Here is a 19,100-nt window from a genome sequence, read left to right as displayed (position 1 = left end):
ACAGGAATCCTGCCTTAACTCCTCAGACTCCCTTCTCTCAATGTCATTCACTCAAAACTGTTTGCTTAACAAGACAGTAAGGACACAAACAAAGTTGATTTTTTTCTTGATTATTGTATTTGTTCAACAGGGACTTATTTTAATGCCTACTGTGTCCTGTACCATGGGTAAAACAAATGTATGAGAGTAACACCTTTACAGAAAGTAGTTCCATCTTGTTTATCCTTAGGAATTTGGCACCTGTGGCCATGTGCTCTAATTTTGTCCTTAAATATTCCAGTCATATTCACAAAAACATTAATTCAGGCCTCAGCTCTCTGATCATTTACCTAATTATGTCAAAGTGCCTCTTCTCTCTGCCTGGATCAAGTCAACACGTCCCAGATTTTCTCTACGATCAATAAATTGAGAGAGAGAGAGAGAAGGCCTTAAAGGGGTCACGTTGTAAACTACCATTGCCCTCAAGAAACTCGGTCTAATCTCACGAGGAACTCTCATTCTCTATCACCTACACTGTTCACTGTTCCAGAATGTACTCAGATAAGTACAAACCTAAGGTTTGAGGATATTTTCGTTATTATTATGGAAGCTCCCCTCTAATGTAACTGAGCGCTATAAATACACAGATTAATGATAATCCACCTGAACTGACAGTGACTACAGTTCAATAATAGGAAGTCGCCCACCCATCTAACCACCTGTTCCTTAAAGGCAAAACTTTTTCCAGCACAAGCACACGTGCACACACACACTTACACGCACATACACACACAGACACACACACGCGGTCCCAGGTGCCCTGCAAAGACGCAGGGACACAGTCCCGGTCTGACCACTCCTGCCTGGACAGGAGAGTCAAAGGGAAAGTCGCTCAGTCGTGTCTGACTCTTTGCGACCCCATGGACTATACAGTCCGTGGAATTCTCCAGGTCAGAATACTGTCATGGGCAGCCTTTCCCTTCTCCAGGGGATCTTCCCAACCCAGGGATCGAACCCAGGTCTCCCTCACTGCAGGCAGGTTCCAGGAGCCTCTCTGAAAATCACAGCCCAACTGTCCTGCGCCCCCCAGTGGCTACACTGAAAAATGCAAGTCAGCAGGAGCAAAGCAAGCAGCACCTCTTCAAGACCACTGTAACAGCAATAGCGCGTCTTCTCCTGCCCAGACACCCCCTCGGGTCACTGTCCCCTGCCTTTGGTGCCATCACAGGCTGGGCCTGCCTTGCTCCCCGGCACCGCTGGCCTGGGGTCTCGGGCCGCAGGCTCAGGCCTCTGCTCCCCAGCCAGCCGCCCCATGGCTCCCAGCAGTTTGAGGCCAAGGACCCTGTTTCATCCAGCTTCGTACTCCCAGCAAGCACACTCTCCAGCAGAGAGGAGATATCCAAATATTTGTTTTTTTAAAAAGGGGAAGAAAACTGGGACAGAAAGGAGGGAGGAAGGATGTTAGGGGAGACGTGGGGCAAGGGAAGAAGCAGAAGACGACAAATTCAGATCCAGCAAAAATGCACGTGACCGCCGGCCCCGGACGGACAGAGACTGCTCAGGCCCTGGGCCCGGCTCATCATGCGCAGGCAGCTGGGGTCCACACTGCAGAGACCCCGTGACCCGGACACCCCACGGCCTTGCCCAAAGCTCCTCAGGTCGGGGGGGGAAGCACCCACTTTCACTGACACGGGACTTTCCAAAGCCAGGTCTCCACCGCCTTTGCCATCTTACACCTCCTCCATTTGGGGTTTAAAAAATAGTCTTCACTTCACAGATATGAACAGATATGGACACCGAAATGCCATCACTTAGTACTTGCGAGTGTCCTCTTCAATCACCATCCTAGAATTATAGTAAGACGTCACTGCACAAAGAAATTAGGCAAGACTTACGACTTCCAAGAAAAGGGGTGAATCCCAACCAACCATCTGGCAGAAAGAATACAGGCCAGAGACCTATGCCAGGGCATCAAGGGAAAGGCCGTGGCACCAAGGGATGTGCAGAAGGCTGGCACGCAAACGTGAGGACTGAGTTGGGGCAGAGGTGTAAGGGGAGAAGTCAGCCAGCCTCGAGACCAGAGCCACAGCGGTAGAGAAGGACACATTCTGAGACCTGACGGTGTTTGGAGGCAACACTAGACAGACCCCAGTTAGAGAAACTACCAGTGTCTGGAAGAAGACCCTCGGGGTCTCAGTGAGACTTTAATTCCTGATCCCTGACAACCGGTAGGAGGAAACTTTCCAGAACTGAATTACAACAGCCTCCTCCTCGTCGACTTTCTTCAGCAGGAAAAAAGGCATCTGTCCACTCAAAGAAAAACACCTAAACTGATCACTTAAAAACACCTGCCAGATACAGAGAACAGATCTGTGGTTGTCAAGGGGGAGGGGGATGGTGCAGGGAAGGACTGAGAGTCTGGGGTTAGTCCATGCAAACTGGTACATACAGGATGGATAAACAGGGTCTGCTGTAGAGCACAGGGAGCCAAATCTATTATCCTGTGAGAAACCAACCACCCTAGTGCAGAGTTCCAAAGAATAGCACAGGGAGATAAGAAAGCCTTCCTCAGTGATCAACACAAAGAAATGGAGGAAAACAATAGAATGGGAAAGACTAGAGATCTCTTCAAGAAAATCAGAGATACCAAGGGAACATTTCATGCAAAGATGGGCTCAATAAAGGACAGAAATGGAATGGACCTAACAGAAGCAGAAGATATTAAGAAGAGGTAGCAAGAATACACAGAAAAACTATACAAAAAAGATCTTCAATACTCAGATAACCACAATGATGTGACCACTCACCTAGAGCCAGACATCCTGGAATGTGAAGTCAAGTGAGGCTTAGGAAGCATCACTATAAAACTAGGGGAGGTGATGGAATTCCAGTTGAGCTATTTCAAATCCTAAAAGATGATACTGTGAAAGCGCTCCACTCAATATGCCAGCAAATTTGGAAAACTCAGAAGTGGCCAAAGGACTGGAAAAGGTCAGTTTTCATTCCAATCCCAAAGAAGGGCAATGCCAAAGAAATGTTCAAATGACTGCACAATTGCACTCATCTCACACGCTAGCAAGATAATTCTCAAAATTCTCCAAGCCAGTCTTCAACAGTATGTGAACTGTGAACTTCCAGATGTTCAAGCTGGATTTAGAAAAGGCAAAGGAACCAGAGATCAAATTGACAACACCCAATGGATGATCAAAAAAGCAAGAGAGTTCCAGAAAAACATCTACTTCTGCTTTATTGATTACGCCAAAGCCTTTGACTGTGTAGATCACAACAAACTGTGGAAAATTCTTCAAGAGATGGGAATACCAGACTACCTGACCTGCCTCCTGAGAATTGTGTATGCAGGTTAGGAAGCAACAGTTAGAACCAGACATGGAACAGACTAGTTCTAAATCAGGAAAGGAGTAGGCCAAGGCTGTATATTGTCAACATGCTTATTTAACTTCTATGCAGAGTACATCATGCAAAATCCCGGGCTGGATGAAGCACAAGCTGGAATCAAGATTGCCGGGAGAAATATCAATGACCTCACATACACAGTTGACACTACCCTTATAACAGAAAGTGAAGAGGAACTAAAGAGCCTCTTGATAAAAGTGAAAGAGGAGAGTGAAAAAGCTGGCTTAAAACTCAACATTCAAAAAACTAAGAACATGGTATCCAGTCCCATCACTTCATGGCAAATAGATGGGGAAACAGTGGCTGACTTTATTTTGGGGGGGCTCCAAAATCACTGCAGATAGTGACTGCAGCCATGAAATTAAAAGACACTTGCTCCTGGGAAGAAAAGCTATGACCAACCTAGACAGCATATTAAAAAGCAGAGACATTTCATTGCCAACAAAGATCCATCTAGTCAAAGCTATGGCTTTTCCAGTAGTCATGTACGGATGTGAGAGTTGGACCATGAAGAAAGCCGAGTACCGAAGAAGTGATGTTTCTGAACTATGGTGTTGGAGAAAACTCTTTAGAGTCCCTTGGACTGCAAGGAGATCCAACCAGTCCATCCTCAAGGAGATCAGTCCTGGGTGTTCACTGGAAGGACTGATGTTGAACCTGAAGCTCCACCACTTTGGCCACCTGATGTGAAAAGCTGACTCATTTGAAAAGACCCTGATGCTGGGAGGGATTGTGGTCAGGAGGAGAAGGGGACAACAGAGGATGAGATGGTTGGATGGCATCACCGACTTGATAGACATGAGTTTGAGTTAGCTCTGGGAGTTGGTGATGGACAGGGGGGCCTGGTATGCTGCAGTCCATGGGGTCACAAAGAATCAGACATGACTGAGTGACTGAACTGAGGAACCAACATGAAAAAAAATAGGAAAAAGAATGTGTATCTGTATAACTGAGTCACTTTGCTGCACAGCAGAAATTAAAAGAACATTGTAAATCAGCAAAACTTCAATAAAACAGAATGAAAACACCTGAAACAGTTCCTCTCAGAACTTACTACATTTGGTTTGGGATCTCCTGTTTTTCGTGAACTGCTTGCGGGCAGAGAAAATCTAAGCGTAGCTACTTGTCCTGCTCAGCTGGGCACACACACCACAACTTCCCAGCTCCAGAACCTGCCAATCATGACCACTGCAGAAGTTAAACCTCGCATTCGAAGATTCACTAACTGAAGCACCATTCCACGTTTGCTGAAAATGTACTCACCTCAGACTTTTAAGTCAAAGGCAACTTACTTCTTCAAGGTAGAAAAATATCTCTTTTTATAGATAAATCACGACAAAGGCAAATACCATGATGCCCAGATCCTCAATGTCATTGACAATTCATTGCCTCTTACAATATTCATTCTTTTGACACTCATTTGATGCCTGCTGCTGCTGCTGCTAAGTCGCTTCAGTCATGTCCAACTCTGTGTGACCCCAGAGACGGCAGCCCACCAGACTACCCCTTCCCTAGGGTTCTCCAGGCAAGAACACTGGAGTGGGTTGCCATTTCCTTCTCCAATGCATGAAAGTGAAAAGTGAAAGAGAAGTCGCTCAGTCGTGTCCGACTCTTAGCGACCCCACAGACTGCAGCCTACCAGGCTCCTCCGTCCATGGGATTTGCCAGGCAAGAGTACTGGAGTGGGGTGCCACTGCCTTCTCTGCATTTGACTCCTACTACATGCCAAGTCCCTACCAGCCCAGGTAATGGGATACACAGGTGGGTAAACCGATCTGCTTTGAAGTCCTGGCTATGGTGTTGCTCTGGAAGACAGCACCATGAACTTGCTAAAGTCTGAAGTCTCTCATTTCAGGCACACGGGCCTTTCTCTGTCATTGCCGCATTTCTCTTTTCATCATCCTTACACTCAGGGAAATCCCAGTTCTCTTAGCTGAGACACACAGTGGGCGACTTGTGTTCAGAAAGTCTAATGAATCAGTGGTTCTGCTTCTACTTTGACTCAGCTGCTGCTCCTAAGCTACTCGTAAGTCACACAGTCAGGAAAACCTACTACCACACAAGCAGCTGCACCTTGTCAGAAATCAATACATCTGTCCAATATTAATCTTGGTTTGGTTTGGATTTTGACTTGATCTTACAAGGTCCCAGTGGGACCGAACGGACTGGCACTCAGCCTCCTTCCACATAACTAATGCTCTGCACATCACCGTATCATTCACTCACTTATTCATTTTTTAAAATGAAATGTATTGAAAACCTACAATGTTTTATCTGCTGAAGACATATTAGTCAACAAAACAAAGAACTCTGCTATTTGGAATTAAATTCTAAGCAGAGAGAGAGAATAAATGATAAAAATAACAAGTAAGTACATAAGGTTTTGAAGGTGATGACAGTTATGAAGAAAACAGCAGGCTAAGAGAGGCTGAGAGAGTATAGAGTTTAAAGGAGAGAAAGGGGGCAAGCTGAGATCTCAGATAAAATGACCACAGGATCCTTGGTGGGAAGGTTGCATGTGAACAGGACTTGAAATAGACAAAGGAGCATCAGCCCTGCAGACCTGGGGGGAAAGACATTCAAAGCCAGGAAAGCAGCCCAGCTCAGGACTTTCAATGTGACCCTCACCGCAATCGGAAAACAGAGGTGGGACTCGGGCAGAATAACAGATCAGACTGGAGCTTTAAAAGATCACCACAGCTGCCATATTGAAAAGCTAGTACTTAACAAAGAGCGTTTAGCGAGTGCTGATTTTTCCTTTGGCCGCGCTGGTGTGTCTTGTGGGGTGCCAGCTCTCCGGTTGGGGCACACAGGCTTGGCTGCCCCATGGCAGGGGGAATCTTAGTCCCCCGACCGGGGACAGAACCACACGGCCTGCACTGGACCACCAGGGAAGTCTGCAAGGGCTTATTCTTCAGACACAAAAAATCATTCCAGCCCAGGACAGCCAACATAATCCTGAAAAGGAACAAGGCTGAAGGACCGACATCGTCAAGACGGCGAGGTGGTGGTGAGGAAGCAGACAAGCAGGTCAATGGAAATGAACAGGGAACCCAGAAATAGAACAACACAGATCTTGACAAAGCAGCAGAGACAACCCAGCAGGGAAAGGATAGTCTTTGCAACAAATGGTGCTGGAACAACTGGACACTCACAGGCAGAACAAGTGAATCCAGGCACAGATGTCTCACAAAAATTAACTGAAAATGGATCACAGGCCTAATGTAAAACTACAAAACTTCGAGATGATAACATGGAATAAAATCTGGGTGACTATGGGTTGGGTAGATGACTTTATAATAAATAACTTTATAAATAAATGATGACTTTATAAATAAGACAGTCCCTGAAAGAGAAAAGCAGTAAGTTGGACTTCATTAAAATCAAAAACTTCTGCTCAGCAGAAGATACTGGAACGAGAAGGAAAGGACCAGGCACAGAATGAGAAAACATTTGTAAAATATGCATTTGAAAAAGGCCTTTTATGCAAAATAGACAACAGACTCTTAAAACTCAACAAGAACTAAACAAACAACCCAAATGAAAAGTAGCAAAAGGTCTGAAGAGGCGCCTCTCCAAAGGAGATGTACAGATGGCAAGTAAGCGCATGAAAGGATGCTCCACGTGGCATGTCATCAGGAAACGGCAGAGCAGGACAATGAAGTATCCCTGCACACCTATTCCAATAGCCAAATCCCAAACACCAGACAACTCCAAGTGCTTCGAAGAGGGTCAACCAACAGAAATCCCCAGTCGGTGTTGACAGAAAGGCAAAAAGCAGAGGCACTTTGGAAGACAGGTTAGCGGTTTCTTACCAAGCTAAACACAGTCTTATCATGCAAACCATAAACCATGCTCACAGACATTCACTCAAAGGAACTGAAAACTCATATCCACATACAATGTGCACATGAATGTTTATAGCAGCTTCATTCAGACTTGACAAAACTCAAAAGCAACCACGATGTCCTTCAGCAGGTGAATGAATAAACATCCATCCAATGGCGTATTATTCTGCAATAAAAAAAAGTGAGTGAACAGGGTAAAAATTTATTCTTTTTTTATTTTTGATGCTAAAAAAAGAAAAAGAAGGAAAAATGAGGGACTTCCCTGGTGGTGCAGTGGCTAAGACTCTGTACTCCCAATGCAGGGGGCCCAGGTTCGATCCCTGGTCAGGGAACTGTTAATAGACCCCACGTGTCACAAGTAAAGACTCCACAAGCCACGACTAAGAGCTGGTGCAGCCAAATAAATGAATCAATGTTTTTTTAAGGAAGAAAAAGTGAGCTACCAAGCCAGGAGAAGACAAGGAGGAAACTTAATAGTATATTGTTAGGTGAACAAAGCCAGTGTGAAAGAGCTACATGGTTCCAACTATGGAACATTCCAGAAAAGGCAGAGATATTGAGACAAAAAAAGGCCAATGAGGGCAGGGAGGAAGAGAGGGATAAACAGGTGGAGGACAGGTGATTTTTAGGGCATTTGTCAGACCCCAAAGAGCTTTACAACACTTTAACTATTGACTGTGCTTAATAATAATATAGCCATATTGGTTCATCAATTAAAATCAATATGCCACACTAATACAAAATGTTCATTGAACAATAAGGAAAACTGGGGAGAATAGGGTATGTGGGAACTCTCTGGACCTTATGCCCAACTCTTCTGTGAACTTAAAACTACTCTAAAAGCCTATTCATTTAAAAAATTATCCCTGCCCTCAAAATGCTTACTCTCATTTATTATCCACTTTCCACCCACTTCCAAAATGGAGTTCAGATGAAATACACAGATAAGGGATCTAAAAGTAGAAATAAAATAACAAAAGCCATGAGAAAGGCAAGCAACACAACTATTACACAACTTCAAGCAAAAGAGTTCCTTTTCAACATTCCTTCGCTGACTTCCCTCCACCAAACCCCACCACATCTGTCATCTCTCCACGCACCGATCTGCCCGTCACAGCACCTATTGCAGCCGTAACTTTCCAGGTGTTACAGCACCTACCCCAGCCGTAACTTTCCAGGTGTAACAGCTCCTACCCCAGCCGTAACTTTCCAGGTGTCTAACGATCTCATTGACGCCTGCCCACGTCAGACTCCATAAGAGCTGGTGAAGGAGTTAGAGGGAGCCACAGTAACCAGGAAGCGTACATCTGCAAACAGACTAAGGTGCAGAAAAGTTCAGCAATGAAAAGTTTCAACTTAAAACTGGCAGAGCCAGGATTTCCACACCTGGACTGTTAGACCCCAAGGCTGAGTGGTCTCGGTGTTACACGAAAAGTATGACGAAATTTTTGTGCTATATGTTCCCTTCAAGCTGTCAGAGGTAGCAATACAATAAACATAACACACAGCTGTAAGACAGATAACCAAAGTGACCTTCTATTCAGCACAGGGAACTCTATATCCTCTAACTTATACAGGAAAAGATTCTGAAAAAGAGTGGATTCAAGTATATGTATAACTGAATCACTTTACTGTACACCTGAAATTAACCCGACATTATAAATCAACTATACTCCAATAAAAATTTTTAAAGAATAAAATAAACACGACTTAGTGGTTAAGGTAGAAATCAGCCTAATTTAACCAAAAAAGACCATAACTGCTCCTAATTTCAAAGCCAGTCAATAAATTAAAACCCGGAGTGTGAGACGCCCTATTCCATCCCCTGCGTCTCCCCAGAGCTGGGTCTACTACCGATGGGACATACCCCTGGCGGCAGAGCGCATGACTCTATCTACTGAGACCTGTGACGTAATGAGGATTTGAAAAGACGAACTAGACTGCTACCCGCACTGGTTTTTGCTGCACCCTTAAAATGGGACTCTGGGTAAAACCTGCCATCTTTAAACATGGAAACAAAGAAATAACCAGCCAGGAAACTGAATTATTGAGGAGTAAGGTAGGAGCTGGAGAAAGGAATGCTCTATTTATAAAATCTCTCTGGACTTTATATGCACACAGCCTTAGAGCTACCACATCCCAGAATAATTTAACTTTTAAAAGGACTCTGGCCATACAATTACCAGGAGAGATCTTAACAGCATTCCTGTTAGATAATAAAGTCTCTTCAAAAGGGAAGAGAATGATAAACATTACCTAGGAAAACTGGGTATTATTTTAGAAGCTCAGAAATTCTCTTCCACAGGGCCCCCAATTTAGACAAACACTAATCCTCACACCAGCTATGTGACTAAAATTGTCTGCAAAGAGCAGTTGTTCAACTGACGTTGTGGCTGCATCTGTAATGTCATAGTTAAAAAATGTGGTGTCATTTAAGGAGACGTTAGAATTTTTTGAACCTAGAGAAGTAAAACATCTAAAAACATTAAATTGCAAAAACTGTTATTTCTAGCAATTCTAAATATATAAATAATCATCAAAGAAGTACAAAAACTCCGGGTCAAAATATTCAAGTACGTGTTTTGGTTTTAAGTTTTTATGGGAAAAATGCTGAGACTCCGTTTTCAGAAATGTAGAAATATCTGCACACAAACTACACATGCAAAACAACAAAATCCATCACAACTAGAGGACAAAATTGCAGTAAACACTGAGTGTCATTAATAGTTGGGGATCGTAGGTTTCTCCAAGAATCTGATAAAATCAGTGGGCTTTCTTCCAAATGCACACAGAAGGTGAAAACGAACACAAAATTTTACCTACATCCTTAAGGAGGGTATGACCTTTTAACCTCTGCTTAAAAACTTCAAACCTGGAGAAAAATCCCACTGCAAGATTATGTCAGAGTCACAAGGCTCCTGCTCTGGCCGGTGAGCTCATGGGACAATGACTTAAACATAAAGCGAGAAATACTCCAGCGAGAAAGGAATACCAACACGACTAATAAAACGCACTCTGAAAGGGAAATCACAAAGGAAGCAGGGAAAAGCTGCACCTTATACCGTGGGTCAGGCTATTTTAAACACAAGCACTGGGCCAGGCGAAGAGAGCTGAGCCATCCGAACCTCAGCACTTACATAGCATAATTTTAGATGTTTAGTCAACTTCTGTTCTATAAGCACTTAATCCTTTGGTAAAACCAAATGTCAGATGCATATATTAAGAGACATTGGGTAAATTTTCAGTATAACATCTGAATTCTTTTACAGCAAGGAAAATAAAATTCACAGAAGACTTAATTTAATAGCTGAATCATGAGAAGTTGCTTGCGATGCTGTTTTTATACAATGACGCTCCAATGTGCTGGGGACCGCAGGCTGGGAGGCATGGCTGAACTGACCCTCCGCAGCCCTGCCTTGTCCGCTACTCACTCTGCAGCCTCCTGACGCTGATCAAGGCACTGCCTTGCAGCCTCTCTAGTCTAAAAGACTATAAAATTAAGAGAATGAACAACATGCTCTTTAAAACTCCAAAACTGTTTTGATTTTCATTCCATGAGGACATCACAAGTGAACAATGAGAGTCAGTGGAACAGAACAATCAGAATCACGAATAATTCTGTCCCGGGGGACTACGCTGGCAACACAGACAGGGGCCAGAGCGCCAGAAGGCATAGCCAAGGCGTGTGTCTCTCGGCCACTGCGGTGGCCGCCCCCATACAGTACCCCTCAGGGTCACCCCCGTAGTCCCCGTTTCTGGGGTTCACACCTATACAGTCTCTTCCGTCATGGGATCACCTACACAAAGCAGAAACAACATGTCTCTCTGGGGTCAGAGCATAGACGACAGGGCCCCCCTGCAGGGTCCACTCTCTTCCCCCACCCTCCTCAGTCTCCGGTGGCCCCGCTGCGAGCACCTGAAGCTTCCAGACAGGTGAGCACAGAGGCTTCCAGGGACAGGTGAGCACTGTGGCTTCCGGGGACAGGTGAGCACTGGGGCCTCCAGGGACAGGTGAGCACTGAGGCCTGGGGGCAGGGACCCACGGCACCGCAGAGCCTGGAGACCTGGACGACAGACTCCCAGCCGAGCTATCCCCAGACTCCTGGTGAGTCAGTAGAGAGTGACTGTTCAAAGCTTCTAGGGGGTTGAGTGATTTGTTATACAGAACACTGCAGCACCACGGATGGATCTAGAGATGATCCCACTAAGGAAGTCAGATGGGGAAAGACAGACACCATATGATACAGCTTATACATGGAATCTTAAAAAATGATACAAATGAACTTCTCTACAATAGAGAAACAAACTCACAGACAGAGAAAAGAAACTTATGGTTACCAAAAGGGAAAGGTCAGGGAAGGAATAAACTAGGAGTTCAGGATTAAAATATACACATGACTATATATAAAATAGATAACCAACAAGGACCATACAGCACATGGAAATATATTCACTATCTTCTAATAATCTATAATGGAAAAAACTCTGGAAAAGAATATAGGTACAGATATACAAATTCTAGAAAAGAATATGTATCTACATAAATATGTAGATATATATATCAGTCACTAAGTTGTGTGTGACTTTTGTGACCCCATGGACTGTAGCCCATTTTGTCCATGGGGTTTCCCAGGCAAGAACAATGGAGTGGGTTGCCAGGGATCAAACCCAAGTCTCCTGTATTGCAGGCAGATTCTTTACTGCTGAGCCACCAAGGAAGCCATATATATAATAGATACATTTTATATATATATATATATATGAAACTGAATCACACTACTGTATACTTGAAACCAACGCAACACTGTAAATCAACTACACTTCAATAAAAACTTTTTGTTACACAGTAGATCAGAACACTGGTACCGCTATCTCCTGGGCCTTACAAGCGATTGGTCACCAGTGAGCTTTTCTTCCCGGGTCATCCAGTATAACCGCCCCACACACGCTCCTTCACTTCCTCTCCCCCGCCTAGACCTGGCTCCCCTGTATCTCACCACTACAAACGCCACAAAAGCCCACACCCAACACACAGAAGGCTGCTTTCTACACACCTCTGAACCAAGGACCCCAAGCTCAAATGTACACAGGAGACATGCGGGCAGGGTCAATGGCCATGGGGAGGTGGGCCACATTCAAGGCGACAGGGTGAGACCTGCTTCAGGGGCGTCTTCCGCTCAGCTTCTGCCAACTGTCACCATGGACCCCGTGGGCCCAGAATTACTGGATGGCCTGTTCAAGAGGAGCGTAAACTCTGAATTTTTAAATAAAATCTCCCAACTTCTACATATTGGTTTAAAACTTTATAGCAGTTCATGAGATATGCTCCCTTATTCAGCCTGTGAGCTACCAGTTCCCAGTGTCCACACTGGATGACTCTTTCTCAAATCTTTCTCTTATCCACATTCCCCTGCTCACAATCTCCAACCTACCAGCTGCCTAACTGAGACAAAGTCACTCTGCAAGCTTTGACACACCTCTTCCCAGGACCCCTGCTTACCCCTTCAGTACTCTGCTCTCCTTCCGAACGTCCTATGTCAGCAGACAGACCTCCCAACTCTCCCTGGAAGAAGCCTGCACCTCCCAGTCCCAAAGTTCTGGTCCACGGCCCATCCATACCCCATCCATGTTTAAAACCAAACTAGACTCATGAAGTCAGTCAAAGAAATGTCATACCCTTACCACTCATATGTAGCATCTACTTTTTAAAAATGATAAAATGAACTCTTTTACAAAACAGAAATGGACTTATAGAAAGCAAATTTATGGTTACCAAAAGGGAAAAAGTGGGGAGGAAATAAATCAGGAGCTCAGAAAGGATACACACTATTATATAGAAGACATATACATACTCAATAATGACCAACTCTATAGGCCAGGGAACTCTACTCAGTATTCTGTGATAACCTACAAGAGAAGAATCTTTTTAAAAAATGAATATATTATGTGTATGATTGATTCATTCTGCTGTATACCTGAAATACAACACTATAAATGAACTATACTCCAATAAAATGTTTAGAAACTAAAAAAGTAAAACCAAACAAAATGCCACTTCCTCCAGCAAAGCCTCCTGACTCCCAGCCATCTTCCGAAGTCCTGCAGCAGAGAACTGTGAGGATATTAATGCAATCATCAACCTCAGATCAGGTCAGTGACTCTCAGTACCATCTTGAACTTGCATTTGAACTTGGCATATTCACTCAGCTTTTCAAACCTGAGTGAAACCTGTACCTTGTTCAGGTTTTTTTTCCTTGGGCACCAAAATCACTGCAGATGGGGACTGCAGCCATGAAATTAAAAGACGCTTGCTCCTTGGAAGAAAAGCTATGACAAATTTAGGGTATTAAAAAGCAGAGACATCACTTTGCCTACAAAGGTCCATACAGTCAAAGCCATGGTTTTTCCAGTGGTCATGTACTGATGTGATACTTGGACTATAAAGGCTGAGTATCAAAGAATTGATACTTTCAAACTGTGGTGCTGGAGAAGACTCTTGAGAGTCTCTTGGACAGCAAGATCAAACCAGTCAATCCTAAAGGAAATCAACCCTGCATATGCACTGGAAGGACTGATGCTGAAGCTCCGATACTTTGGCCACCTGATAAGACAGCCAACTCACTGGAAAAGATGCTGATGTTGGGAAAGATTGAGGGCAGGAGGAGAAGAGGGCAACAGAGGATGAGATGGTTGGACGGCATCACCGACTCGATGGACATAGGTTTGAGCAAGCTCAGGGAGATGGTGAAGAACTGGGAAACCTGTCACGCTGCAGTCCACGGGGTCGCAGAGTCAGACACAGTGGAGCAGACAACTGAACAACAACAACAAATACTGTTCAGGAATGATTCTGTGATATCGTATGTGCGACACTCTGCATTCAGCGCATTCATAACCAAAACGTGCAGAAGTCCTCACTTACTGAACTGTGTTCTAAAGATTATACAAAGACGAGACACAATCCCTGACCTCAAAAAGCTCACAGATTCTTAGGAAAGGGAGATGCAAACAGCGTGATCGCTGCTGAGGGTCACAGATGCAGCAACAATGGAGCTCTTTCAGGAAGGAAAGAAAGAAGCGATTACAGCTGAATCACAGCTACAATGAGGCACCTCACACTGGGCAGAATGGCAATCACCGGAAAATCTACAAACAGCAAACGCTGGAGAGGGTGGGGAGAAGAGACAATCCTCCGACACTGTCCGTGGGGATGTAAACCGGTGCAGCCACCATGGAGAACAGTACAGAGGCCCTCAAAAAACTGAAAATAGAGCTATCATATGAACCGGCAATCCCACTCCTGGGCATCTATCCAGACAAAAGTAATTCAAAAAGATACATGAAACCCCAAAGTCCACTGTGGCACTATTCACAACAACCTCACAGTAATCAAGACACGGAGACAACCTGAATGTTCATCGACAAAGAAATGGATAAAGATGTGGTACAGAGAGACAGCGAAGTATTACTCAGTCATAAAAAGGAATGGAACAATGCCATCTGCAGCAACGTGGATGCACTGAAGTGATCATACTGACTGAAGTCAGGAAGAGAAAGACACCACATGACATCACCCACATGGAGACTCTAAACTACGACACCAGTGCGCCTATCTATGACTCAGAAACATACGCCAAGACACAGAGGACCGACTTGTGGTCGGCAGGGGGAGGGACGGAGTCCACATTAGCAGATGCAAACTATTGCATACAGGATGATGACGAGCAAGGGCCTACTGTGCAGCACAGGGAGCTATGCTCAGTCCACTACAGGAAGCTACGCTGGAAGGAGTATACAAAGAATGTGGGTATACATATACATATACACATACACACACGTGTAACTGACTGCTGGACAGCAGAAAGTAACACAACATTGGAAATCACCTATATTTCAATTTTAAAGAAGGTGATAGCTGAGCTGGGCTGGGACTAGTCAACAGTTACCCCCAATAAAGAAGCCTTCCCAGCCTTGCTCAGCCAGGAGGAGGCCTCTGGGCACTGCCCACTTTGCACAACTGGGGCATCCCTGCATCCCATCAGTGATATAAACTGCTTTGTTATTTAACCTCAAATGTCTCATTCTTACCTCTAAACAAAACTGTAACCATCACAATTATCCATATAATGGGTGCCAGGAACTATTACACCTATTAACTGAAAGCCAGTCTAACATTTTATGATTCCAAAATACCAGAACCACTCTTAAACCAGAAGATTTCAAAGGCCCAGTGCTGAGATCTTAGTTTCTCAAACTGTCTCCAAAAAAAGGCGCCAAGGCTCCTGGGAGAAATGGATGATTCAAAGGGTGGGGCAGGGAAGATACAAAATAAGCCTAGAACATTCAGTAACATCAGAACAAAAGAAAGTGCTCAAAAAACAAGGCAGGGAGACGGGTCAAAGGCATACAGACACACAGCTCCTGAAGGACCTCCTAGCAGTTAACAGCTTTTAATTTTCTGAGTGAAAAAGAGAGCTCTGAACTTAAGCTTTATACTAAGACTTTATACTAAACACTAACCTAAGCTGTTGTTTTTCTTTCGGGGGGAGGGGGTCTGCCCTGGGTCTTTGTTAGGGCATGCGGGCTTGGTTGCCCCTCAGAATACGGGGTCCCAGTTCCCGCATCCCCTGCGCTGGAAGGCAGACTCTTAACCACTGGACCACCAGGGAAGTACCCTAAACTACTCAATTTTATTTTGAAAAGCTTTCGAAAACCTTTCTTGCTCACTAAACCCCCTTTATCACATCCAAAGATTTTATTTTGAATAGCATTACAAAAACAAATTGTCTCTTCAAAGGTCACAGTCAAATCAAGACCTGGAGGAAAGTAAGTTTCGAGGTTATACACACTGTGACAGCTTCATCTGAAATGCTAACAGTCAGGGGAGCAGAACATCCAGGCAAATACTAATGTGCACTCACAGGGTCCCTTATGCTTTACACAGTAAGTTACTAGAAACTGAGAATGAAGGCCTTCCCCTGGTGGTGCACTGGCTAAGACTCTGTGCTCCCAGTGCAGGGGACCCAGGTTCGATCCCTGGTCAGGGAACTAGATGCCACATGCTGCAACTAAGACCTGGTACAGTCAAATAAATAAATATATTTTAAAAAGTAAATTAAGAAGGAACCCTGTTCATCTTTAAGCAGAGATGAGCATGTACCTTTACCGCTGATTGTTTTTTCCTTGAAAATGGCCCCCAGTACTTAACCTGAATGAACTGTGGTTTCTCTATACAAACTGTCATTGGCAGGGAATTCAACTGAGAAACGTAAGGCCTAAGAAAACAAGGCACCCATGTCTTCAGGAGAGCCAGCAACTAGCAAACCCCTTGTCCAGACTTTAAACCAATTCAGAAGTGGAATAAAACAGATGAGCACTAAGAGCAATACTGCAACTGGACAGATACGAGGGGAGAGGCGAGAAGGCAAACAGGAGCCCAACCGGGGACACTGACCACCCCCAGCTCAACACGGACGGATACGAGGGGAGAGGCGAGAAGGCAAACAGGAGCCCAAGCTGGGGACACTGACCACCCCCATCTCAACATGGACGGATACGAGGGGAGAGGCGAGAAGGCAAACAGGAGCCCAAGCTGGGGACACTGACCACCCCCAGCTCAACACGGACGGATACAAGGGGAGAGGCGAGAAGGCAAACAGGAGCCCAAGCTGGGGACACTGACCACCCCCAGCTCAACACGGACGGATACAAGGGGAGAGGCAAGAAGGCAAACAGGAGCCCAAGCTGGGGACACTGACCACCCCCAGCTCAACATGGACGGATACGAGGGGAGAGGCGAGAAGGCAAACAGGAGCCCAACTGGGGACACTGACCATCCCCAGCTCAACACGGACGGATACGAGGGGACAGGCGAGAAGGCAAACAGGAGCCCAACTGGGGACACTGACCACCCCCAGCTCAACACGGACGGATACGAGGGGAGAGGCGAGAAGGCAAACAGGAGCCCAACCGGGGACACTGACCACCCCCAGCTCAACATGGACGGATACAAGGGGAGAGGCGAGAAGGCAAACAGGAGCCCAACCGGGGACACTGACCACCCCCAGCTCAACACGGACGGATACGAGGGGAGAGGTCAGAAGGCAAACAGGAGCCCAAGCTGGGGACACTGACCACCCCCAGCTCAACACGGACGGATACGAGGGGAGAGGCGAGAAGGCAAACAGGAGCCCAAGCTGGGGACACTGACCACCCCCAGCTCAACACGGACGGATACGAGGGGAGAGGCGAGAAGGCAAACAGGAGCCCAAGCTGGGGACACTGACCACCCCCAGCTCAACATGGATGGATAAGAGGGGAGAGGCGAGAAGGCAAACAGGAGCCCAAGCTGGAGACACTGACCACCCCCAGCTCAACACGGACGGATACGAGGGGAGAGGCGAGAAGGCAAACAGGAACCCAAGCTGGGGACACTGACCACCCCCAGCTCAACACGGATGGATACGAGGGGAGAGGCGAGAAGGCAAACAGGAGCCCAAGCTGGGGACACTGACCACCCCCATCTCAACATGGACGGATACGAGGGGAGAGGCGAGAAGGCAAACAGGAGCCCAAGCTGGGGACACTGACCACCCCCAGCTCAACACGGACGGATACAAGGGGAGAGGCGAGAAGGCAAACAGGAGCCCAAGCTGGGGACACTGACCACCCCCAGCTCAACACGGACGGATACAAGGGGAGAGGCAAGAAGGCACAGGAGCCCAAGCTGGGGACACTGACCACCCCCAGCTCAACATGGACGGATACGAGGGGAGAGGCGAGAAGGCAAACAGGAGCCCAACTGGGGACACTGACCATCCCCAGCTCAACACGGACGGATACGAGGGGAGAGGCGAGAAGGCAAACAGGAGCCCAACTGGGGACACTGACCACCCCCAGCTCAACACGGACGGATACGAGGGGAGAGGCGAGAAGGCAAACAGGAGCCCAACCGGGGACACTGACCACCCCCAGCTCAACATGGACGGATACGAGGGGAGAGGCGAGAAGGCAAACAGGAGCCCAACCGGGGACACTGACCACCCCCAGCTCAACACGGACGGATACGAGGGGAGAGGTCAGAAGGCAAACAGGAGCCCAAGCTGGGGACACTGACCACCCCCAGCTCAACACGGACGGATACGAGGGGAGAGGCGAGAAGGCAAACAGGAGCCCAAGCTGGGGACACTGACCACCCCCAGCTCAACACGGACGGATACGAGGGGAGAGGCGAGAAGGCAAACAGGAGCCCAAGCTGGGGACACTGACCACCCCCAGCTCAACATGGATGGATAAGAGGGGAGAGGCGAGAAGGCAAACAGGAGCCCAAGCTGGAGACACTGACCACCCCCAGCTCAACACGGACGGATACGAGGGGAGAGGCGAGAAGGCAAACAGGAACCCAAGCTGGGGACACTGACCACCCCCAGCTCAACACGGACAGATACGAGGGGAGAGGCGAGAAGGCAAACAGGAGCCCAAGCTGGGGACACTTACCACCCCCAGCTCAACATGGATGGATAAGAGGGGAGAGGCGAGAAGGCAAACAGGAGCCCAAGCTGGGGACACTGACCACCCCCAGCTCAACATGGATGGATAAGAGGGGAGAGGCGAGAAGGCAAACAGGAGCCCAAGCTGGAGACACTGACCACCCCCAGCTCAACACGGACGGATACGAGGGGAGAGGCGAGAAGGCAAACAGGAACCCAAGCTGGGGACACTGACCACCCCCAGCTCAACACGGACAGATACGAGGGGAGAGGCGAGAAGGCAAACAGGAGCCCAAGCTGGGGACACTTACCACCCCCAGATCAACAGACTGACCCCCCAGCCACAGGCAGTAGGTGCCCCTGGGGTGGA

At 46.6% G+C, this 19,100-nt stretch overlaps 1 protein-coding gene and 1 non-coding gene across 24 annotated transcripts in view; one reads left to right on the top strand and one right to left on the bottom strand.

Annotated features, from left to right (window-relative positions):
* The window catches only part of DST (dystonin), a 518,621-nt gene that overhangs the window by 328,360 nt on the left and 171,161 nt on the right, over positions 1-19,100 (bottom strand). The gene's annotated exons all lie outside the window — the stretch shown is intronic.
* On the top strand, positions 7,501-7,573 carry TRNAG-CCC (transfer RNA glycine (anticodon CCC)). Its single transcript has one exon. It is a non-coding gene; the product is annotated as a tRNA-Gly (tRNA).

This window comes from Bos indicus, chromosome 23, assembly GCF_029378745.1.
Source record: "Bos indicus isolate NIAB-ARS_2022 breed Sahiwal x Tharparkar chromosome 23, NIAB-ARS_B.indTharparkar_mat_pri_1.0, whole genome shotgun sequence".
In the NCBI taxonomy this organism is placed as follows: Eukaryota; Metazoa; Chordata; class Mammalia; order Artiodactyla; family Bovidae; genus Bos; species Bos indicus.
This window is presented reverse-complemented; position numbering and strand designations above follow the sequence as displayed.